At 37.1% G+C, this 26399-nt stretch overlaps 1 protein-coding gene and 1 long non-coding RNA gene across 6 annotated transcripts in view; one reads left to right on the forward strand and one right to left on the reverse strand.

The window, feature by feature from the left end:
- The window catches only part of ZNF385B (zinc finger protein 385B), a 335112-nt gene that overhangs the window by 144288 nt on the left and 164425 nt on the right, over positions 1-26399 (reverse strand). Inside the window, exon 1 of one of the 5 annotated variants that reach the window (XM_065931866.1) lies at positions 7102-7120. The exons of the other annotated variants lie outside the window; for them this stretch is intronic. The gene's annotated coding sequence lies outside the window, so the exon portion shown is untranslated. Of the gene's footprint in view, positions 1-7101; positions 7121-26399 lie in introns of those variants that run through there. 5 annotated transcript variants of the gene reach the window in all.
- Positions 1213-22681, forward strand: LOC136165434 (uncharacterized). Its single transcript, XR_010662514.1, has 3 exons — positions 1213-1342; positions 13103-13156; positions 22401-22681. It is a non-coding gene; the product is annotated as an uncharacterized lncRNA (long non-coding RNA).

A 26399-nucleotide genomic window follows, 5' to 3' on the forward strand; every position in this document is an offset into this window, starting at 1 on the left:
CTTTATAGGTTGCTACCTTGATTGAACAAAGCTTTAATACCAAATATTTGAGTAAATATATGATGAGAAAATGGTACTCCTTTCAGATTGAGAGAGGAAAGTGAGACAAACAATTTTAAAGTGATGTATTTTCTCATTTTCTTTCCTACTCTCTGCCTCTTCTACCTGATTGATCAGTTATCATTTACATATTTTTAAAGTGTTCAGAATCCCTAAGTACATATCAGCTGAAGAAAAATTAAGAATTACCCGCATTCTTCTTGTTGACAGAAGAAAAATCTGTCTTAGATTAAGAATTTTCTGTAAGTACTTCATACTAAAATAATCAAGAGTAGCTTGAAATTGTTTTTGTTTGTATTCACTATTTAAAGGTAAGCATCAAAAGGAGAGAGTAATAAATTCTAGACTTCCTTGAATTATATGATTACATTGCCTTATATGAGGAGACTAAGTTTGTATTAGATGACAATTTTTTTTTTCCAAATGGCCATGAAAATAACTAGCTTGTCCTTTTCATTCATGATCACAAACAGAACATTTAACTGGTGAATGTGTTTTATTTGGAATGCTTTAATAGTTCTTAGTATGTAACATTAATATGTAAAGGCCCTAAAGAGTCCATTAAAACTCTGCACAACAAGCTGCATTTTAATAATGCAGAGATGATGTGAGATGGAAGCCAATTTCTGCCATTTAGGTAACATAAGCAAAAAACAATTTCCTGAAAGAGCTGAAGCTTATAAGTAAGACACTTAAAATGAACATGTTCTACAGATGGCAAAACTTAACATTGGCCCCAAAAGCACAGGAAAAAGAGAAGATTAAAAAAGATTCCTTCCAAACCCAGCTTTTCTTTCAAGTCGTCTGCTCAAAAGAGGATCAAGGGTACTAATGAATATTCAATTTCTAGTTTCTTCTAATAATAAATTCCATTTCTAAATCTATTAATATGAAGTAAAACAAACTTGCCCTATATTTAGTTTCTCTCAAAAGATAAAGTGGTCTTTCATATCCCTTTGGGAGTTGACGGGCTTGAAAACGAGAAGACTTGACTTCCTGGTGGTGGTGGTTTAGTCCCTAAGTCGCGTCCAGCTCTTGCGACCCCATGGACTGTAGCCTGCCAGGCTCCTCTGTCCATGGGATTCTCCAGGCAAGAATACTGGAGTGAGTTGCCATTTCCTTTTCTAGGGGATCTTCCCGATCCAAGACTCGAACCTGGGTCTCCTGCATTGCAGGCAGATTCTTCACCAACTGAGCTATGAGGGAAGCCCTGACTTTCTGGGGTGAGGTCAAGAGCTGGGTGCCATTTTCTCAATGCCCATCTCTAACCACCATTGGAAAGGTAAGGACTTTGCAGGCCCTTTTCTTTGGATCCTCAATGCTTCTGATTTAAATCAGAAATCTTGTTCTGTTTGAGCAAATTTTCATTTCAAAGAGGCAGAATGAATAAGGAAGATGATTTTTTCATCTCTGTACTGAACATCCCACAAGCCAAGACCCAGTCCTGCCATCATTCCTCATGCATGTAGAGGTAAGAGGTGGGATCTGAGTTCTGTCAGACTTACCCACCATGCTTGCTAAAATCATCTTCCAATTTAGTCTCTCTCTCTTGGGAAGGAGCCTGAGGGCATGAAAACCACTCATTCATCACCTGCCACACCACAGTGATTCTTTGAGCAGACCTCCTGGGCTGGCATAATTTGCTTGACAGCTCTGAGTTCAGCATGCCTAGTGACTGAAGCATCTTTTCTTTCCCATATTTTTTAAATGTTATAGTGCACTGTGCTTTCTGTACATGGATAATATTCCTGACCCACCATCAGTAGTGGTGAATCTGAACAGCAAAATGTGATGATACAGTAGGGCTGAGCTCGAGGGGTAGACAAAGAAGGAAAACATCACAAAATGACAGGAACTCTTGTAAAACCCTACCTAGCATCTCAGAGAAAGCTCTGCATTAGTCTGCACTTCAGGATTTTAGAACTCCCCACTTTCAGCCACTCTGGTATATTTTTCGTATTTTGGTCTTAGCTTTCAGGCAGACTTCTATTATCTAAAACAATTTCATATGTTGACTGGTACACCCTATATTTAAGGGACAAAGTAGCATTAAATAACAACCATACTCAAACACTTTGGGGAAAATTAAGGAAGACATGTCAGCTTTAATTTTGAATTTTCTTGTTACTTGTTAGTTTGCTTCTCAGTCTTAATGCCAGGAGGAAATAAAAAACCATCATTACTCTCGAGTTGCTCAATGGCTTACATGAAGTGAACAGGGGGTTTGACTCTGGTCTGTTTTAATTTCTACTTGTATTAGCAGAGAGCCCAGCACTGAATGACCCAGCTTCCAGTTTATTCTCCCATCAAATCCAAACAAGTCAGAACTGCCCAAATACACACATTCCACAGGGAAAAGAGACCAGTAGAGAAGAGAAGATTAAGGAAAGAGAGAGCACATGTACATTTCTAAAGTGGGCTAAATGGGAGGCTGTATTGGCACTTCTTTAATCCATAGCAATTTCCTGCACTCCAGAAAAAGGGAGAGAAATAGCCATTCTCTTCCACCCCAATTAAAGTCCAGATTACATGTCTATTTCCTATTTGTTTATTTCCACTGAAACTGAATCTGATGCATGAAGAATGTTTTCTATAGGGTCCAAGAGTTTAGAAATAATTGACCAAGCCTTACTCTATCTTAGCAGCTCCATGAACAACAACAAAAAATATGTCACTGAGACACCATCAGTTTAGTCACTGCAATGCAAGCAAGTTTAGAAACGTGTGAAACTGTCTTGTGTCAGTGATAGGAATTGATTCCTGCAGAAACCTGTGTAACAGGCCAATTTGGAAAAGAAACAACAAAAAAACGGATGCTACTGTGATGTAAATATTTATTGCTAGTGTGAAACCTAGTGTTGATCTGCTGATTTTTCCTTTGGGAGGCAGATATAATATAATCAGATATCTAATTCAAGATTCATTAAACTTTCACTATACGGACAAAAGTTCTAAAAAGGGGAAATGTAGACTAGTATAGCAGAAAGCACATGTTTAAAAAGGGCTGGGTTAACTTCCTTGCTGTAGAATCTGTGTGTGAACCTAGAGAAGTCACCCAAACTTCCCCTAAACAGGGAAACTAATACCTGCATCAGTAGATGATGCCATATTCCAGGGTTGTCAGAACTGAGTGGGAGAGGGAACAGACTCCAAGGACAGACAGCTGGGCTTTGAACACAAGCTTGATAGCCTCAGTAGAGTCTGGCAAATGAATGAATCTGTGTTTCAGGTCTCTCATTTGTAAGATGGGGATTATGTCAGGATTTATTAATATTTCATGGTATGATATGAGACAATGTATCCATGGGTGTTTAGCACAAAGCCTGGCATCTGAGACTTTCACCTGCATCCATTTACTTGTTTTATCTGTGACTGTTGTTACTGTTGTTGCTATTATTATTACAATTATTTTTCCATCCAGAATGTGGTAGTGCTCAATAAATGTTAGCTTTATTTCTCCTTTTACAATCCTCTTTCTGTCCCCTTTGAAGAATTTTACATGGTTACCACTACATAAATATCATTTGATGGTTTCAGCTTTCACTTTAGATAAATGTTTACCTGACACACTTACTTATGATGACTGACGGTAACCACAAACCTAGAAAGTAAAGGTTTACTGAGACTTTGGAGACTTTCTAATTATCCAGCCACTTATTGCAAAGATAAAACATCTCAGTCCCAAAGTGGCTCATTCCTCACAAGAAACAATATATGAATATATACTTGATATATTTAATATTTCAATATAAGTTATGCCTATAAGTACAGACACATATATATCTACATATACAAGTTCTTAGAAACTCTTTTTGTAATCATATGAACTTTTTATGCTAGTATTTTTTTATTCTTTTCACTGTATATTTCCTATTTGTTCCACATAATTAAAAATGCTCACACAGTCCTTTCTGTATTATCTGTATACTGTAGTTCCAAAATGAAATTTCTTCAGCTTCCCTGTGGTTCTTGGATGAACATTTCTATTAGAAGACGTTTTACTTTGAGTAGAACATAATTTTGGTGACTGGGAAAATACAGACTGCAATTAAAGTGCTTAGAGGGACATGACTCTCAAGCAAGCAGATAGAACGCAGTAGGATACAGGGGATTGGGCTGGCTAATGCTTTTCCTATAAACCTTCTTAAAAGACTTTGTATAATGATCATCCCTAGAAAGTTGCTCCCCTGGTGAAACTTTAACTTAATCCCTTCTAAGCTGGGTTAATTTCTTAGAAGCACCTCAAGACTGTTCTACCCAGTGGTGACCTCGGCACGTGCTATGGTGTCAGCGTAGAGAATAAAAGCAACTGGCCCTCTCCTTCTGCTGTGACTTGTCCGTTGTTCTGCATACGTTACACTAGGAACGTGTTCTCCGTGGGGTTCACATAGATTCTCTCTCTTGTCCTCATAAATCGGACATGATGGAATGTGTAGATTGTCCTTAATAGATAAACTGAGGCCCAGGCAAAGCCTTTCAGTGATTTATCAAGCATCAGAGCTGTTAGGCTGAAGCTGAGGTCTCCCTCCAAGTCTATTCCATAAGGCCACTTGGACCCAAAGGTCCCTTCCACTCCAGTGACTGTAAGTGTCATACAGCTAATTTTCTCTATCCTCAGTGGAAAACAAGTCCAAGAGCCTATCTCACGCTACATAATGAGAAAATGTAGTCATGTTAGCAGTAGTGTGGCTAGTTATTTTGAGATTACAAATTGTATAGGAACAGTATCTTTTCAAAAATTAAATCACTGAAATCTGAGCATACTCCATTTATGAAGAATAAACAGTTATGAATGCTCTCAAAAATGAGGCAAGTTGGAGTCTGGCAGATCTCTCTTTACCTGCTCTTCCTCCCTTTTTCATCTTTTTTTTTTCCTGGGAAACATGTAGACCTTCCAGCAGTGATGTAGTGAAGAGCGCTCTACATCCTCTAGTTGTTCACACAGGCAAACATAATGTCTACTTGGGGGAAAAAAAACTTTCCTTAAATAACTGCCATTTTATTAACTCATAAGTATAGTACTGGCCACTGTAATTTAATAGTCTCAGTAAGTTGGATGGCTAAAACACACAATTCAATCATAACAATCATTACAGCATCTCCACATTTTCATAGAATGCTTTACTTTGGCAATAAGTATACCTCATTTAAAAACTGAGAATGAAAGTATGACATTGCGATTAACCCTCTGTTATACTTACAGCAGCAGAACCCCACAGCAAATTTCATCCTGTAAAAGTGCTACTATTTGGTAACTGGGGAAAAAAATACCGAATGAAAGTACACGGTAAGATTGTTGGATAATTTTTTTTACATAAAAAATATATTATAAAATTATTTGGAATTATGTCTTATTATTTCATGGTCCAGATGGGATTGTTGCATTACATCAATTATTAACAAGGTAACAAAATGTTAAACTGAAAGTATGTTGGCTCTAGCTGAAAGTTGTATGCTTATGGAAGGGTTTTGGCAGTCACCAGATATTTTACTCCTCTATGTCTTCATTTTTATTGGTAGCAGACTCTAGTGCCCTCTCAAAAATCCCTAAAACCTTATACTAAGTATATTGTAAGTAAACACTGTGAATCTTCAAATGGGAAAACTGTCTGTTACAACCTACATGGGGATTCTAAAATCAATTCTTTGCAGTAAGCTTTATTTATTCAATTCACCATAAATAGTTATCGTTAGAAGAAGAGACAAAGGAAATAACTTGTCTGGGTTCAATTAAATTTATCCAAAATGTACTATAAATTATGATAAAAAATGAGTTACTTGCTGTTAGTAGGAATCAAAGCCTGGTCTGGGACAAGAAACATTTTCTTTAAACTATAATAAACACTGAAACATAACAAAAATAGCCTTCAAAAATTATATAAGACAAAGAATATTAAACTATCTGAAAAAGACATCACTCTACTAATTTTATTCTGTTTGCTGTACCATTTTAAATATTTTGCATTTAAACACTTTTTCTTCTCTCCAAATTATCAGCAACAATAGTGTTCTCTAATTTTTTTTCAAATCCATTATTTCATTTTATTAAAACTCCATTTATATTTCTAAAATATAATTTCAGTAAGAATTTTTGTTAGGAATATTTTTTTAATTATTGAATGGAAAAATATCCTTTCATTTATTATAATTCTATAAGAACCTGGATAATTCAATTTTCTTGCATATAAACAAACAAAAAAAATGCTTAAATACTTGAAAACACTCCTAAAAGATGACAAAGTTCTGTTGAGTACATAGAGACCCCAGTGCCAAGAAAGGCAATTCTGTCCTTGCTGTTATTAATAACTTGGTTCTACCAAAATTCCAGCTATTAAGTTCATACATTTTTCTATACCATCCTTTTGCCCAGCTTAGTTACAGCTAGGGTGACTATGTAATTTACCATTTAAACCAGGAGAGTTTTGAGAATGAAAGGAGAAGCTATTAATAGGCACAGACTGGGACTGTCCTAAGCAAACTGGGATAAATGATCACCTTAGTTATAACAATCTTCCTTCAAAATCTTTCTAATATCATTAAGTTAAAGAGCACATGTGTAGTTGTCAAATTCTCCAAATATAATTTCCACTACCAGGTCATATAAGTGATGATGGGAAAGGGATGGGTGGAAGTAAAACAACCAGATGTATTTATTTCAACTTTGAAAAGAAAAAGCTGGCAAAAAAGGGCAAAAAGACCAAAGAAAATAAGACCATTTACTAGAAGAAGGTAAAGGTTAAAAAAAAAGTCACTTTGCTGCTTGAGTGACTTACTTCTTATTTTCTTTTGAGCCCTTTGCCTACTAGTATAGGTTAGTAGTTTGTTTAATTTGTTATTGTTATTAACCAATTCTAATTTCAACTTCATTTGGCAGTAACACAAATAAATCTGAATAAATATTAGAATAAGAGGTGGTTAATTCTGTCAGGTGTCATTAATGAACAGAGCTCACAGCAATTGTAAAGGGTCCACTGCTCTCCAGTGGCAGCTCTGCTCATTTAGTCACTGTCATCTCATCAACATACACTTTATCATACCTACTTTTTTGTGTATGGTACAGCAGGGAAGAGACTGTTCACCACCACTGGCTTCTAGTCTTCTTTGTGACTGCCTCCATCTAAGCCCCAGTGTTCTGAGTGTAAGTCACAGAAGATAATATCCTAAAATATGACTTGAGCCAGCTACTGGCACTTAGCCTAAGGTTGATTCAGTTGCTAAAACTACCATCACTGCTGCAAGTCCATTGTAAGCTGATGTTATTTTTGACATTAGTATTTTTGAAGCTAGTTCAGATAAAGAGGAGGTGCGATGCCAAAACATGCTTGTTAAGTAGCACTCTCATCTCAGGACAACAATATCTTATTCAAACTGTGATACAAAGCCCTTGTCTCAAGGGATAAAGGTGAACTCTTGCAATATGACTCACAGACTGAGGGTTTATGATATCACAATAAAACAACTTTTATACAAGCATAAAATAAATGTCAATGAAAAATAATAACCTGATTTTTATCTTCATTTAGCGTTAATCACTAAACAGAACTTATATTGTAAAAAGTAAAAACTATCACTTAAAAACAATTTAAACCTGAAATTAGGACAATTCAAAGGAAAAATCATCCTTTAACTATCTGATCTTTGTTACTACTTTCAAAACAAAGAATTTGGCTTTTTTAAGTAAAAAAGCTTTCCTCGGTCTTTTTAGTTTAAATAGTTAGGCTTCTGTGTGGGAAACCGTGGGTTGTTTAACAGCTGTGTAAACTTCCTTTATTCCTTCCTGGAAAGCTTAAAAACTGCATTTCTATAGACACCATATAGATAGTATAGCATTTAAAAGACATTTCCAGAGCAAATCTTTTGTAAACAGTTTAGGAGTATACATAAAATCCTAGAAACCTTTTTTTTTCTCTCTCTCTTTTGAACTATATGAGCTAAACTCTTTAGAATCTTTTAGAGAATCTAGTGATTCTATTGCTACATACCAAATTATCAACAAACTTATGGGCTTGGAACAACATTTATTTATTATCTCATGGTTCCATAGGTAAGAAGTTTGCGTGAGCTTGACTGGGTTCTGTGCTTGGGGCCTGACAAGGCCAGAATCAAGATGTAGTTTCTTATCTAGAGGCTCTCTGAGCCATCCTGGATTACTGGTTCTGCTCTCTGAGCCATCCTCCCTTTTTCATGAACAGTAGCATATGTGTGCAACTGTAGTCTATCAACCTACTTCCTATAGGTAGAATTTTGGAGTCCAAATAGCCTCTCTTCATTTTGTACTCTGTTTCTTTCCATTCAAAAATTGGTAGTGTCTCTGCTGATATAATTTTCTTAAGAACTTTGTGGATTTCTTGTGGATGGCACAGCAATACTCCATCAGAAAGAAGCTACATCCACAAAACTTTTTGAGATAATCCTTTCTCTATCTTTGGCTCTTGTTGAGATGACTGAGGGCCAAACAGATTTCTGGAAGATCTCTAATTTAATTGATGTATAACATTAATCTCTTATGACTGAACACCCTGATCTTTTCATCTTTCAAAGGTTACAGCAAAGATGGTTGTATATGGTGGTATAGCCATACCTTTGGTCTTTATTTTAATATACTATACTTTCAGAGGTAATCTCTTAATTTTAGCATTTTTTTCATCTGAATAGAATGAGAGTATCCCAAATTATCATACCCTAGTTCCTTTTTAAGTTCTTCTTTCAACTTGTATCTCTCTTCTTGCATTTTGCTTTAATCAGCAAGAAGCAGGGCACATCTTCATTTTGCTTGGAATTTTCCTTAATAAGATATACCCACTCACCTTTTACAAGTTTTAATGTAACTGAAGGGTACAATTCCATTGAGTTTTGCCATTATATAACAAAGATCTCCTGTCTTCTAGTTCCTAATTTGTTCTCACTTCCTACTGTACCCCCACCAGCAGCATCTTCAAAGTCCATATTTCTAAGAGTCTGTTCAAGGCAATCTAAGATTTTTCTACCATGGTCCTCAAAATTCTTCCAACCTCCAGCCACTTCCTAATTCCAGTGCCATTTCTACATTTTCATTTAATCATAATGGCAGTACCCCATTTCCAGGTATCTATCCCTTTGTACTAAGTCGCTTCAGTCATGTCTGACTCTTTGCAACCCTATGGACTATAGCCTGCCAGGTTCCTCTGTCCACGGGATTCTCCAGGCAAGAATACCAGAGTGGATTGTAATGCCCTCCTCCAGGGGATATTCCTGACCCAGGAATTGAACCTGCATCTCTTATGTCTCCTGCATTGGCAGGCAGGTTCTTTACCACTAGCGCCACCTGGGAAACCCTAACCTGTCCTTTCAGAAAGATCCTATTTCCCTTGGTTTTTGTTCTTGACTTTTCTTGGTTCTTGTGTTTTTAACCACATCTGGTGCTTAGTATTTTTATTGTGGGTTCCGTGTATCACCTTATCTTAAACAGTGCAGCACCACTAACATAGTTCAGTAGGAGTCAGTATCTATAAAGCAGGTACTACTGTTTGTATTTTACAGATAAAATGTATACATTAGCACCTATGTTGGACATGGGCATGGCTTAATATGATGCTGATGACAGAAAAGGCAAAGTCGATTTGTATCCTTCACAGTTTTCTTGCCAAAGCCAGTACTTCACTCTTGAAAATAAGTTTCTATTAGCCTTTCATGTTTCCTCCATTACTTTTCCTGTGGCCACTTCATCTCAGCTTATCACACAACTATTATACATTATTTTTGTGCCAGTCTTTCATGGGTCCTTTTGATAAAAACTAAATCCCAACAGCATTTTATTTTGCATTTTAATGTGGCTTGGGCACACTGAAATTTTTCATAAAAAAACATGAGGTAAATATTATGTATGTGTCTTACAGTTAGGGGAAAATCTAGATAACATTATTGCTTCATAAGCCTTTAAAATGTATTAATGTATTTATTTGGCTGTGCTAGGTGTTAGTTGTGGCACTAAGGATCTTCATTGCAGCATGTGGGAGCTATAGTTGTGGCATGCGAACGCCTAGTTGCAGCATGTAGGACCCAGTTCCCGGACCAGGGATCGAACCTGGGCCTCCTGCATTGAGAGGCTGGAATCTTAGCCACTAGACTATCAGGGAAGTCCCCCATGAGCCTTTTTCTCTTGAGTTGACCAGCAAGTTGTAAATTTAAGTATTTTGATACAAAAAATTCAACAAGCACAAAACCCTTTGAAAAAATTAATTCAACTTTTCACAGTGTGAAAATGTAAAAATCATCTTCACTACAGCTCAAGCATTGAAAATGTCAGTATGAAGAGAGAATCTTAAAAAAAAAAAAAATTCAAGTTAGTGAAAAGAGTTATAATGTAGTTGCCATGGTAACTGCAGTATTACCCTGTTGCAAACTACTATGTGGTTAGTAAAGTGCTTCTGTATTAGACTGTATTCGATTCTTTGGGATGGAAGGTATTCTATAAATCTAAATTATAAGAACTCAAAATAATATTGGTAAATCTTAAAATGTTTTCAAGAAGATATCTTAAAAATACAACCAAATCTAAAATCCATTAAAATGAGCTTGTTTTCTTATCATGCCTGCAACTAACTCAACTGCCTCCCCTGCCATGGCTGAGTCACCTGTTCCACTGTGGTGATGCCTCCTAGGGTGCAGTATTGGCTGATTTTTTTAATGAGAGATGCTAATAGTTGTTATACTATGGAGCTAATGATATTACACATTACCATAGTTTTGAATTTGGATTGTAAAAATAGCATCAAGTGTAATAAATGCCATAATGAATTCCATGCACTTAAGGTTCTGTCTGCATAACAACTGGTATCTTCTAATATTGAGCTGTTTGGTACTTTGAAAAATTAGAATTAGTGTTCACCCTTCTAAAAAGAGCTTATTAATTCTTATGGTTCACAATCATAAAAAAAAGACATATAGATATAAGCAGGGCTTCCCTGATGGCTCAGGAATAAAGAATCTGCTGGCAATGCAGGATACATAAGACACACGGGTTGGATCCCTGGACTGTGATGATCCTTGGAGGAGGAAATGGCAACCCCTCTGATACTCTTGCCTGGAAAATTCCATGGACAGAGGAACCTGGAGAGCTATCATCCAAAGGGTTGCAAAGAGTCAATCAAGAATGAGTGAGTGAGCACACACTGCTATAAGAAACATATTTTTATGTTAAATGCCTTTAGTATTTAGAGTGTAAAGAAGGAAATGATTCCTGAGGATATTGTTGTGAAGAATTCTAAAAGATATGAGGAATCATTGCTTATCTGGATTATGGGGAAGCACATTATTTGACAAAAGGTAGAAAGTAAATGAGTAAAAGAATGTTTTAATAATTGTGTTAGCAACTACTGTGTATATGTGTGTTGACAGATAACAAAACACCTCTATAGGAATGAGTAGGTATTTAGACCTTTTGAGTAACAGATGGTATTTGACTTTTCCAACCAACCGCCTCGCTATTACATGTCTATCTTCTATAGAATCTCTTGAGTGATCTGATTACTGGTAAACTGGTTTGTGGTTCAAAAACACCCACTTTATAAACTGAGAAACTGACCTCCAGGAAGGTTAAGGGACTTGCTCAAAACTCTGCTGTTTCAAAGCTGAGGCTAAACTCAGATTTTCTGATTTTAAAAAAGCTAAGGTATTCACTTCTTTATATATCTTAGTGCCAAGTACATGTGGATGGAAAGTATTTAAAATAACAAAAATTAATAGCAATGAAATGAGAATTCCTGATAAGCTTACGTTACATGCTGTCATGCCAAAGACAGAGCATCCAAATGTTTGATTTCAACTAATAGCTAACATTTCTTAGTCACAGCTAAACTAATGGGCAGAACTTAGAGCGATTCTTTTTAAACTTCTCTACCTAGTATTTTCCCCAAATAATTAAAAAATAGGAATACTCTGTATGGTTTTGTATGGAACTGTTTTCTACCTAAACTTTCTTTTCTGTTAAAATATCTCCATTAAAGGAGATTCTATATTATCTAAATATTATGGCATTCCATGTCAGTATAATATTCTCTCCAAACTGGGTGCCCAATAACTACTTTGGATGACAAAATCAACTCAGTTATTAAACCACTATCCCGGCAGTGATGAAATCAACCACAGGATTCAGCAAAGTGGCCTCTTTGGAAATTTAAATACCATTCTGAAGACTGATAGCAGTTGTTTGATGACTCAGTAAAAAGAAGAGTAAATAATGGTGATTCAGGAAGAAATTCCTGCTATCATGACAGATAAACACCCTTCTCCTAGCCTCACAGCCTGTGAGAGAAGTTCTGACTCGGTCTGTCCAAGCAGATTCCTCATGGTGTGTGGACCGCCCTGACCTCTTTGAAAGCGCCTCCCCTCCCAAGGAAGGGAACATCAGAAAGTGTCTCCACTTACCTGTACCTCAGTCTCACATTTGTTGTGCTGTTTGCTGGTTCATTAGAAACCCTAAGTGAAAACAATTCTAAACAGAATCTGTCTTTATTTGTGCCAGTCTTCCATCCTAGACCAGATTTATTGTAGGACCCAGCCACTGTCACTAATGAATGCCTTCCAACCTAAGGGTCAAGGAGTAACAGATCCATTCTGAACTCTAATGCTGATCTCAAGAAAGAAACTAACTCCACATATCAGAAACCAAACACAGCACTTGAAAACTATGTGGCATTTCTTCAAAATACTATTTTAATATGAAATTAAAGAAAAGTCAACCAGAGGAAATTCTAAAATGTTCTAATCAAAGGAGTACTGCATTAGCTTCCTTAGGTAGCTACTCTGATGAGAAAAATATTTATCTGAATATGGGAGTCTGGTGAATTATGTATCTATTTCTGTATCTTTTATTTATTTATTTATTTTCTTTTCTATTTCTGTATCTTTTAGATCAAACATTTTCTATCTCGAATCTTTGTCCAGGAATACTCCTTTAAACTGAAAGCATCAGTAGCATAATTCTTTATGTTGGTTCGACAAAGGGGCAGAGCCATTTAAATTGCTTAACTAAAGTGACTATCTTGCATTTCTTGTTTTGTAGGATGCTGCTTGTTTTTATAGCAATCTTGACGACTACACCAGGAGATACTTGAAGGCAAGAACCAATCTTGTATTATTTCTTTTTCTTCCTCCATCACTGAAACCGGCATGTGGAGAATGCCCAACAAAAGTTTTCAGAATTATACCACTCTCATAGAAAAGACCCACATTCCATTTAGGGAAAATGTTTCCAACTTTCACTTTCCCTACATAATAACAGCATTTAAACTCCCACTGGAGAAGGAAATGCTGAAGTGCAGCTGAGTTTCTCAAAAGATTCATGACTGTATGTGGATAGAAAGAGAAAAAATAAATGACAAGGTGAAGGTAAATTATAAACACAGACATTCTTGGACGAATGAAGGCATATAACCCATTTGGGTATTCCAGTCAGCACCATTTTCTTTGAATACACAAGATATAATGGCACAGTGTTACGGTCCTTTGAGAGCATTAGAGATTCTGGGTATAATTCTTTGCCAACATTTAGAAATTACATTTAGGTTTGGGGATGCTGCTAGCTCATTTGATATCTTTGTGCTGAGGAAGGGTTAGGTTTTAGTCTGGATAAAGAAAAAGATTTTGAAGTTCACTAAGTAAATTCTGAAACTATCCCAAAGCAATAATAAAATATTCATTTCATGTATAAAATTCTTGGTTATTATCTAGGATTGCCATTTTTAAGCCTTTATAAAACTAGATAACAGGTATGGAATAAACAATTTTCTGACTTCTAACATAAGTTGTACATAAAGTTTCTAAATCTATGTATGATAACAGTTTTATATTGCTGATTCTGTTTTTTTTAAAAGCTCTGGCATTATGTGAAAAAAAGAATCTGATGTAGAAATGTAATTTTGCCTTGTGTCTAAGTGATTTGAAGAATCTTCTTTCAAACTCGCATTCACCACTTGAATTTATGAGACAGTTATGACAGAAGTGCATAATTCTGAGTTACTTGAAATGTTGTATTAATTGAAATACATCCATTACAAATATTTCTTGGGGTCAATTGCTACAAGGTCCCTTAGAATCAACAGAGCCATTAATATTATTATACTAAAATGTCATGATCAAAAGAAAAAAGTTTTTAAACATTTTTTCTCCCAAATATGTTATTAGGACAGTTTACTTTTTCATTATCTATTTCTCCATTTAAAGCTATGAATTGCTATATCTGTTATGATGACAAGGTGCAAGGAGTCAATAAGAAACAGATTGCAGGGCAGGATCCAAATGATTCCCATTTTTACCACTTTTTTTTTTTTTACCTACAATTCTCATCGCATTGATGAGAGGTATACATAAAGTCTATATCAACAAATAAAACTAAATGTCTTTACAGTAAGTTCTAAAACAAAGAATAGATATAACACAAATATTGTATATAAGGATTTATAGGATTACTGACCACTGACATACTTCTTAGGTTCACTTTAGTAGTAGTTATTTTATTTTGTAAACTGTATGAGACTTCATTAGGAAACATTCTGAGAAGATATTTATGCAATACTTAAAAATGTCCACTAATAAAATGAGCAATTAGGATCACAGCATTTTTATGTGCTTATTTTTAAGACATTGAACAATTATTTACTCAGTCTCATTAGCCAAAATAAAACATGCAAGCTTTTTCATATTTTTAAAAAGTGTTACAATAATTATAAATATTCTACTTAGCAAATCACCTGGCTACCAAATTGGACTTGCAATTTTAAATGTTAGAATACATTTCTCTTTTAGCCCACCTAGTTGTAAATTAAATTTTTTGCCTTCTCTATAATGATAACTACTCTGCAATTTTTCAAGACAAAATATCATACATATTGCCAATATATGAGAGTCTGGAAAGCAAGAATGATTTTTCAACTGGAGTGTTATTATTTTCTTAATGGAAGTTATCATAATTCAAATGTTACATTAGAGAACAAAATCCTGATATTATGACATAAATTATATATTTGGAAAATTCATGCATTGCTAACAGGCATGTCTTAAGCAATAACTCATTAAATAAGTTTATTTTGCTATTTAATTTTCCTCATTATTATTTTTAAAACTCTTTATTTGAAAGATGCCAAAATTTTCCTTAACTACCTCTAAAGATCCATGTGATTCCATAGGTATCTTCAAATTAATTTGATATTAAATAATATAATTCTTACCATTTAATTTTCTCCCTCATGGATCTGGATTGCTAGAAAATTGGTTGGGCTTTAGCTAATAGCATTGCCAGGCCAAAGAAGAACAAATGAGCATTGGTTTGGTAGTAAAACAAATGTAGATTCAGGTTTGGTTCTGCACCTTTTGATCTTATAGCCTTAGACACATTAGTCTATCTAAGCTACAATTTCCTCACCTACAAATTGAATTCAGTAGTACTGCTCACCTTTATAGGGCAGTGTTGAGGATTAAATGAGACAATGTGCCCTAAGCTGTCAACCCAGGGCTTGACAGAGTGCACATACTCCCTCTGTGTTAGCTGATGTTAGTACAATCTTCCAAAGCACCCTCCTAAAACAATCTGGGTATGCTGCGATCTAGTTCAAAGTTCGTTGTTGTTTGGTAGCTAAGTCAGAGAAGGAAATGGCAACCCACTCCAGTATTCTTGCCTGGAGCATCCCGTGGACGGAGGAGCCTGGTGGGCTGCTTTCCATGGGGGTCACACAGAGTCAGACACGACTGAAGCAACTTAGCATGCATGCATGCTTTGGAGAAGGAAATGGCAACCCACTCCAGTGTTCTTGCCTGGAGAGTCCCAGGGACGGGCGAGCCTGGCAGGCTGCCGTCTATGGGGTCGCACAGAATCGGACACAACTAAAGCGACTTAGCAGCAGCGGCAGCAGTAGCTAAGTCGTGTCCAACTCTTTTGTGACCCCATGGACTACAGCTCACCAGGTTCCTCTGTCTGTGGGATTCTCCAGGCAAGAACACTGGAGTGGCTTGCCTTTTCCTTCTCCAAGGGATCTTCCTGACCCAAGGATCAAACCTGTGTCTCCTACGTTGCCAGGTGAATTCTTTACCACTGAGCCCCCAGGGAAGCCCACAGATCAACGTAAAAGCACTGGTAAATCCTAAATCTTTTATTTTTAAGAAAATTTTTTCTAGGGTCTCAATCTCTCTAAAGAAAAAATTTTTTCCATTCCAACATAATGCAATGGCCAAGGACCTTAGAACGAAAATATTATTTTATAACGTTCAGTGTGCCGTGGTTAAGACATAGTGTAATCATACTGCCTATTTTCACGGTACTTTTTAGTACTCAATGTGTTATCCCATACATTATCTCATGTGACTGTAAGCAACAATCCCATGAAGCAGGCCAAGCAGAGGCAGGATGACAGCAGTTGGTTATTTGGGAAAGCTCACAGGACTATTTTCTGATGGAGCCTACTGGAGTTCAGTTCTTTTTAGTCCAGTACTTCTTCCTTACTCCCTCCCTACCTGAACTGCAACAACTCTCTTTTAAAAATTCAACAACATACACCAATATTTATCAGGAGTTAAATGCGAGTCTTTCTTCAGAAAATGCCTCTTTGGTAATTTGTGATCCATTTTAAAAAAGCCGAGTCCATTCAGAACTCTTTTATTGAAAGCTTTCTGTAAGGATTGGCACTGTGGGAGATATCAATGTGAGCTCACAGAGACTTTTAAGTTTAAAAATCAACTGGAAAAATTGCCAAAGGACAAAAAAAAAAAAAAAAAAAAGAAAATCCTAAAGGTGTAGGGCAGATTATAAAAATGTACATTAAAAAAGTGGATTTCTAAGAAGGGGTTAATTATGACTAGAAAAAGATGTAATCTAAATAAAGGGTGGAACTGAAAGAAAAAATAAAAGTAATTCTATCCCAATAAAATAACTGCCCTATTAGCTAGAAATTTTGAATTGACAAGAAATAACTAGTTAGAATCCACATCCATCAACTCTTCCTATAACTAAAAAGCATTTATGTTGGTAAAAATTTCTGAATTCTGTTCATCATATAAATTCAAATGCAAATAATAAACCAGCTATTGTTGTTCAGTCACTCAGTTGTGTCCGACTCTTTGTGACCCCAGGGACGGCAGTACACCAGGCTCCCTTTCCTTCACCATCTCCTGGAGTCTGTTCAAACTCACGTCCACTGAGTCAGTGCTGACATCCAATCATCTAATCCTCTGTTGCCCTCTTCTCCAGTAAGTCATAGCATCCAGAGAGTTTTTACAAAGTAAACTATTATATGTTGTAAAAATTTATTACTATAACTATTCTATATATGAAAAATATATAACTATACTATAGGGTTTATTCTATACATATTTTAATTTGTTGAAAAGTAAAACAGCAAGATTGTTTTTGAGGAAACTTTTCTTGTCTGCTCTCCTTGTCAAAGTGGTTTCTGGAGGGAATGTCTCAAAATTTCCAAAGAGTATTCTAACATTTAAAATTGTAAAATGTCACTGAGCCTGCACACATTTTAAAACTCAATCCAAAGCAGTTTATATTCTGCAGCAAAAGGGAAATAATGTTTTCTTCTTGGACAAGGTACATAATTGTGAAGTGATTTGTTTTCTACATTGCATATTTTAAGAAGTAATCATATTCTTTTCCAACTCCATATCTGTTGGAACCAGTGTTCTTTATACCTTTTATATAACAAAGCCCCTTACCCATGCAAGTGCCTGATAGAAGCATGTTTAAAGCACACAGTATGATTTTTTTAAAAATACAATCTATTTTGACATGTTGGACATAGTTATTTCAAATATATAAATCTTTTAATTCCAGCACATACCACTTTACTTACCACTCTTAGGCAGGCTAGAAATACTTTATGATTCTTAATTCTGCAGTGTCTACTTTCCATTTATTTCTCTTTTTAATTCTGATTAAAATAGGACATCAAGACAGACTCTTCCTGTGCTTTTTCATCTGTCATAGTGCTTTGGCTTATAAAACAACTCAAGTTAACTACCTATTGAAGAGATATTTCCTAAACATGAGACAACTGAAATTTTCATTAGAATCACCAACTGGGAGTGCTGTCGGTTGCTAAGTAGCGTCTGACTCTTTATGACCCATGGACTGCAGTGCACCAGGCTTCCCTGTCCTTCAGCATCTCCTAGAGCTTGCTCAAACTCATGTCCAATGAGTCAGTGATGCCAGCCAACCATCTCGTCTTCTGTCATCCCCTTGTCCTGCCTTCAATCTTTCCAGTATCAGGGTCTTTTCCAATGAGTCGGCTCTTTACATCAAGTGGCAAAAGTATTGGAGCTTCAGCTTCAGCATCAGTCCTTCCAATGAATATTCAGGGTTGATTTCCTTTAGGATTAACTGGTCTGATCTCCTTGTACTTCAAGGGACTCTCAAGAGTCTTCTTCAACACCACAGTTCAAAAGAATCAATTCTTCGGCTCTCAACCATCTTTATGATCCAACTTTCACATCCATACATGACTATTGGAAAAACCATAGCTTTGACTAGATGGACCTCTGTTGGCAAAGTAATGTCTCTGCTTTTTAATATGCTGTTACGGTTTGACATTCCTTTTCTTCCAAGGAGCAAGCATCTTTTAAACTCATGGCTGCAGTCACTAACTGCAGTGATTTTGGAGGCCAAGAAAATAGTCTGTCACTGTTTCCATTGATTTCCCATCTATTTGCCATGGAGTGATAGGACTGGATGCCATGATCTAAGTTTTCTGAATGCTGAGTGTTAAGCCAGCTTTTTCACTCTCCTCTTTCACCTTCATCCAGAGGCTCTTTAGCTTTTTAGTTCCTCTTCACTTTCTGCCATTAGGGTGGCATCATCTGTATATCTGAAGTTACTGATATTTCTCCCAGCACTCTTTATTCCAGCTTGAGTTTCATCCAGCCTGGCATTTCACATGATGTAGTCTACATGTAAGTTAAAGAAGCAGGGGGACAATATACAGCCTTGATGTACTCCTTTACCAATTTGGAACCAGTCCATTGTTCTATGTATGGTTCTAACTGTTGCTTCTTGACCTGCATACAGATTTCTCAGGAGGCAGGTCAGGTGGTCTGGTATTCCCATCTCTATCAGAATTTTCCACAGTCTGTTGTGATCCACACAGTCAAAGACTTTAGCATAGTCAATGAAGCAGAAATAGATGTTTTTCTGGAATTCTCTTGCTTTTTCTATGATCCAGAGGACGTTGGCAATTTGATCTCTGGTTCCTCTGACTTTTCAAAATCCAGCTTGTACATTGGAAGTTCTTGGTTCACATATTGTTAAAGCCTACCCTGAAGAATTTTGAGCATTTCCTTGCTAGCATGTGAAATGAGTGCAATTGCGTGGTAGTTTGAACATTCTTTGCTGTTGCCTTTCTTTGGAATTGGAATGAAAACTGACCTTTTCCAGTCCTGTGACCAGTGCTGAGTTTTCCAATTTTGCTGGCATATTGAATGCAGCCCTTTCACAGCATCTTTTAGGATTTGATATAGCTCAGCTAGAATTCCATCTTCTCCTCTAGCTTTGTTTGTAGTGATGCTTCTTAAGGCCCACTAGACTTCAGACTCCAGGATGTCTGGTGCTAGGTAAATGATCACACCATTGTGGTTATCTGGGTCATTAAGATCTTTTTTGCATAGTTCTTCTGTGTATTCTTGCTACGTCTTCTTAATATCTTCTGCTTCTGTTAGGTCCCTACTGTTTCTGTCCTTTATTGTGCCCATCTTTGCTTGAAATATTCCTTTGGTATCTCTAATTTTCTTGAAGAGATCTCTAGTCTTTCTCATTCTAGTGTTTTCCTGTTTCTTTGCATTGTTCACTTAGGAAGATCTCTCCTTGCTATTCTTTTGAACTCTGCATTCAGATGAGTATATCTTTCCTTTTCTCCTTTGTCTTCACTTCTCAGCTATTTGTAAGGCCTCCTCAGACAACCAATTGTTAGTAAGTAGTTTTTTTTCCCCCCAAATGGAAGAGACCAAGAAATGGTCTTGGATTTGAAGTGTATTCATGGGCAGTCAGGCATGAAGGTGGGATATCATACTCCATTTTTTAACTAGGGTGACAGCTGGTCCCCATGCTTAAAAAGTGTGTGCACTGGCAAGTACCTATATAAATACTTATCGAGTGATTTGGTTCGATGTGAAAAATCAGGAATCTACTCCTTATCCCTTAAGATGCATTTATTTTCATACATTATTAAATAAGCTTAATTATTACAGGGAGTACAAATGGCCATTACAAATTTATGTCCTTAAGTATAGTATTCTCAAGAGGAATAGCTGTTTATATCTAGTAAACATCAACAGTATTAGAGGCCTGAAGCCTCTAGTGTCCCAGTAAACAAGGGCAGCAAACACAGTGAGAAAGTCAACTTTTCCTTCTTCTCCACAGGAATTTCAGCTCAAGATCTGTGAAATCTTCTGAAGAGAACACTGATATTTGGGTCAGGAGGCTTTTTAGTACCAATGAATTTTGAACTGATCTGTAAATCCCTTTTGCAAAATAAGGATCTATTATTTTATAAGTCTGAGTAGAGACAATAGTTTTTTGTAATAGCATAAGAAGTATAAGTATTAGCTGGGAGTCAATAAATTCTTAGAAATAAACTAATATATCTGTTAAGGGCTTTGCTGATGACATAGTTGGTAAAGAATCTGCCTGCGTTGTTGGAGACATGGGTTTGATCCTCAGGTTGGGAAGATCTGCTGGAGAAGGAAATGGCAACTCACTCCAGTAGTCTTGCCTGGAAAATCCCATGAACAGAGGAGCCTGGTGGACTGCAGTCCATGGGGTTGCAGAGTCGGACACAACTGAGTAATTAAGCACAATCATATTTGTTTATATTTATACAAAATTACTTCTGATGTGCTGATCAAAACTGATCAAATGTTCAACTAGTAGAAAGCATATTTCAGCTAATTGTGGAGCCTATACGTTGAAGTTAGAGTGTGAAGCAGAAATTTGATAAGGACTCTTCTTGCTCAAAAAAAAAAGCAAAAAACAAATAAAACAGTTAAGAGTATCCTGTGACACTGGGCACCTCCTTAAAAGGTGTTTGGACTTTAGTGCTGACCACCATCACACCCTGACTTTTTTTTAAGGCTCTTCTCCTTACTGTAGGACTAGGTAATATTTTCACCAGTACATGAGAGTCACAGACATTTAAGAAATGCTTCATTAGTCATTTGGCAGTTCAATATTGCCTTTAGGAAGGACAATTTCTGCTCTCTGAGTCTTCATCTATTTCTTCTTTTTTGTGGTGAGAAAAAGACATTCCTTCTTTGGATTTTGAAAGCTGTGGAATCCAGATTGCTTTAAACTCTAGACTGGAGTTTAAGAAGATTTACTGAATGTCTATAAAATATGCAAATAATTTAAAATTTAATGGCTGCTGTGTCATTCTGGTTTTTCGTTAATCTGTTCTTAAAAGAGTTGCCTTGACAAAATAGATTAATTTATAAAAATAATTGAAGAGTTTCTTTCTTATTATAACAGCAATACAACTTTATCAGAGAAAATTTGAAAAGCATAAGAAATGATAAAAATGAAAATTTATATTTCCATTACTTGGGGATAACTACCTGTGGCATTTAGGTATTGGCCATGTTTTCACAATCTACATAGGTTCCAGACAGAGTAGAATCTGGTCGACGCGAATGAGAGTTTCCCATATTGGAAGCACTTATGGAAGGCACGCACCTATCAGAGCGTGAGAACCCGGCACCCGGGTGTCTCATGGGGCTTGGGTCTGTCTTACCCTGGGTCTGTGGTTTCTCCTTTGATACCTATTCTAGACTTACTGGCCCAGATTATTTGGTTCTATCTGGACTTGGTTTATAGCTTGTTCAAGGATGAGGATATGGGCACAATGATATCAAACAGACATAAATGTGGTGTGGGCCAATATGCCGGATGAGAAGCAATAGACCTGAATATCTGAGACCCAGAAGGTATTGATAAATGAACCACAAGGATCAAAAAATGTGGAGAAGAATGACCAAAAATCCAGGGAGAGGAAGGACCTAATAAAATAATAGGTATGTGGAGATCCATGAGTGTTGCCAGAGCAATAGAAGGTCATAAAACAGGGAAGCAGAGAGTGACTAGTCAACGTTAAAAAAGACTTAAGTAACTGCTACTCACGATGACAAAATCTGACATTCAAACCTCCAGCATTCCAGTTGCTGTGTTTCTCCCGACTGACAATGTCACTTCTATTCTCTTCTATGACTGAATTTTCCAAATGCATTCTCTTAAGACACCAACTTCATGTCTTCTTATTAAAACTTAACCGTGCCTTTCTATTTTTCTCTCTCTTGGTCTGCGCCCACGCCTCCCCTTTCAGGCTTGAACACCGTAACCAAGAAGTACAGGTGTGGCACCTGCCAGGGCCGCATGCATGCTAGATCACTTCAGTCGTGTCTGACTCTTTGGGACCCTGTGGACCGTAGCCCACCCGGCTCCTCTGTCCACGGGATGCTCCAGGCCAGAACACTGGAGTCGGTTGTGGTGGCCTCCTCTGGGGGTCTTCCCGAGGCAGACAGGTGGGTCCTTTACCGCTAGCACCACCTGGGAAGCCCAGTAGCGTGAACCTCAATCGGAAGAAAGCAAGAGCCAGGAGGGATCCTGCTGTCAATCTTTCTGGAGAAGAAATTCCACATGCACATGCCAGGTAGACCTACAGTACCTGCTGACTGGGCCGCCGTGCCCCTCCCAGACTCATCTGGACAGAGCGGCCAGCACGGCATCCCACAGCTGTGCGGCCACCCTTCCCCTTCCTGGTACTCCCCTGGGCTTGAGCTCTCAAATAAAGTCAGAACTTTAATCCTCGCCTCAGGCTCTGTTCTCTAGAGCAGTGATTCTCGAATTTTAATGTGGATACAAATCACCTGGGGATTTTGTAAAATAAAATACAGATTCCGTGTTAGGAGATTTGGGGTGTAGACAGAGAAGCTGCATTTCTCAGCACTTCTCAAGTGACACCCGCACTCTTGGTCCTTTACACAGCAAGGTTCTAGAAGACATAGGGTAAAACCAAACTCATCACAACTATAAAGGACACTCCTTGGTGGTCAAAACTCTGTCTGTCTGTCTCTTTCTTTTCATTGTTTTATCCCCTGAACCTACGACAATGGCTGGGATATAGGAAGTGCTCAATAGGTATCTACTGACTGAGTAATAAATGAATGAATTCTCCCAGGTGACTTTAGTAATTCCCAATTATGGTAAAAATTTCTAGTTTTGACATGCAAAATTCTAGGGTAGATTACATTGTCTGGCAGTGGTTTTCTGTATTTCTGGTTACTGAAAAAAAATGAATTTTTATATACCCTGGAATGCAGGTAATAGTGTTTGGAGATGGGGCCTTTGGGAGGTTGAATAGGTCATGAGGGTAAAGCCCTCATGAATGGGATTAGTACCCTTATCAAAGGGACCCCAGAGACATCCCTTCTCCTTCAACCATGTGAGATTATAGCAAAAAGACAGCCACTTAGGACACAGCTCTCACCAGACACCAAATCTGCAAGCACCTTGATCCTGAACTTCCTGGCTTCTAGAACTGTGAGAAATAAATTTGTCTTACTGCTAAAAGTTACACGGTGTTCTATGATATTCTAACAGCTCAAATGGACCAAGGCAATGTTGAATGCCAAATACAGATATACACTTATACTGCTCCAGCATCAAGGGGTTAAAGGTAAAAGCCATGAAATCTACAAGGTACATGTCAGAAACTGGTTGCTGATTTGGAAGCCTGGATGGACAGTACTGAGGTATCCAGTTCAGGAAAGCTTCTCTTGGGTTCCCAGAGGCCAGCCTTCCTTTTAAAGCCTGCTTGTCTTCTGTCAGGTGCTAGAGTGCAAAGAAGTGTGCTTAAGATCCATTATATTGGTTGCTTCTCGTGTTTACTCATCCAGCACTTCACTTTTCATACAATGCCTTCTATTAGAGAGGGTAAATGGCAATTTTGCACCGAATTTTAAAATGGTGCATCATGTATAATTCATACAAACTTCCAGTAGCATCAACATCCTCCTCTGGTCTTTGTCCTACTTAAGAAATGTCAGACATTAGCCTTCAGTGATAGGTGTGATGCCTATATTTGGATGTAACTGTCCTTGTCCGACTGTCCCTTCTGTGGCTACCAACCGTCATTTAGACATTTAAGATTTTTTAGCTGACAACCTCAGCAATTATTATTTTCGTGTTACACTTTTACTGTTGTCATAGAGGCACAGAAACAGCTGAATAGTTTTCATATATGAAATTCCTGATGAAGGGGTGATACTAAGCAGGCTACTATATGCTACTGAATTTGTTTCTAAATCGGCAAAGTTAGCTTCTTGCCCTTGAATTTTAAGGAATTTCCAGAGACCATGAGAGTTTTTTTTTTAAACTAGGAACTCTTGTTTGGAAGTACTCTCTATTACAGTAGTTCTCAAAGTGTGGTCCTGAACCAGTGGCATTTGCATCATGCTTGAATTTGTTAGAAAATTTTGGAGCCCGGTAATGTTTCACCAGCCCAGTCAGCTGGCAAAACATTATTTTGAGGTGTATCTGTGAGGGTGTTTCTACAAGAGATTAGCATTTGAATCAGCTGACTGAGTAAAGAAAATCTGCCTTCATCAATATGGGCAGGAATCATCCAATCTGCTGAGAGCCTATACAGAACAAAAGCTGGAGGGAGGGAGAATTCTCTCTCTTCCTGAGCTGGGACATTCATCCTCTCCTAGTCTTGGACACTAGAGCTCCTGCTTCTCAGGTTTTCAGACTTGGACTGAATTATACCACCAGCTGTCCTGGTTTTCCAGCTTGAAGATGGCAGATTGTGGGATTTCTTAGTCTCCATAACTCTGTGAAGCCAATTCCTATAATAAATCTCCTCAAATAGATCCATATATATCCTATTGGTTCTACTTTTCTTTGGAGAACCCTGACTAATAGAAGCCCCATCCCAGGCCCATTACATCAGAAACTTTGTGTTTTAACAAATACTCCAGAGGAGTCGGGTGGAGAGGGAGGTGGGAGGAAGGATCGGGATGGGGAATACGTGTAACTCTATGGCTGATTCGTGACAATGTATGACAAAACCCACTGAAATGTTGTGAAGTAATTGGCCTCCAACTAATAAAATAAAATTAAAAAAAAATAAATAAAAAAACAAACAAACAAAAACAAATACTTCAGGTGTTTACAATGCATGCTGAGGTTTGAGAACCATTTCTCTACTAGCTATCTTCCTGTCTCTAAAAGATAGTTTTGATGAGAAATACAAAAGTACTCAAGAATTCACAAGTAAACAAAATAAGTGATGTTCTACTTAGGGATATTTTAAAATTGATGGTATAGAATAGTATTTTTAGAAGTGAGATTATACTATATACAGTACCATGGGAGAGGATTTATTGAAAATACACAAGTCTTAACCCTACCCAGATCTAATGAATCAGAGTGTCTGGGTCAGAGCTCACTGCCTTTTATAGGGCCCACCAGATAGTTCTTTGGCACCAGGTATGATAAACACAAGAATCAAGTGCAGCTTATGCTAACATCAGTAATCTCTAGGTGATGGGACCAAAACAATACATATTTTCAAATACTTTTTAAAGGTTTTGAGTTGGATGCAATGATTATATTTTACTTTTATAATCATAAAATTGCAAGACAATTATTTAAAAAAGGATGGAAGCAAACAGAATAGCACTGAGTCATCTTGAAGACCCAAGAACTTGGGGAATGTATACATTCTCCTTGTATTACATACATCAGAGTAGTGAAGAGCTCAGATTCTGAATTAGAACTTTCTGAGTTCAAATCCAAGAGGCTTACTTAATTAGTGTGCAACTTTGGCCCAAAGCCTTAGCTTCCTCATCTCTTGTGATGATATAGTAATAGCAGTGTCCCTTTCCAAGGATTGCTGTGAAAATCAAATGAGAATACTTAGTACAGTGCTTAGCACATAATGAAAACTCCAACCGTTAGCTATTAGTAATGCAAGGAGGTCTATGTTTCATAGTTATTCTTAGCTCTATTTTCTCTAAGAGTCACATGTTAATCAATCAATCAATTAATCCATTTTTATTATAATGCTTAAATTAAAAAACTGACCATGATTCCAAGTGGAAGATGTCCCTCTTCATGGATAGTAACTCTTCTGCCTCATCCTGGAATCCCCCTCCTCTCATCTGACTCTTGTCCATTGCCATGACTCTCATCTCTCACTCTCCATCCTCTTGACAAAAAGCTGTATCTCAGCTCCTCTCCCATCCAGTGCCAAACATCTTCATGTTTCTATTTTTCCCTTTTCAGCACGGTATCTGTTACCTTTACTGTCAAATTTATT

Source organism: Muntiacus reevesi, chromosome 3 (assembly GCF_963930625.1).
Source record: "Muntiacus reevesi chromosome 3, mMunRee1.1, whole genome shotgun sequence".
Taxonomy (NCBI): domain Eukaryota; kingdom Metazoa; phylum Chordata; class Mammalia; order Artiodactyla; family Cervidae; genus Muntiacus; species Muntiacus reevesi.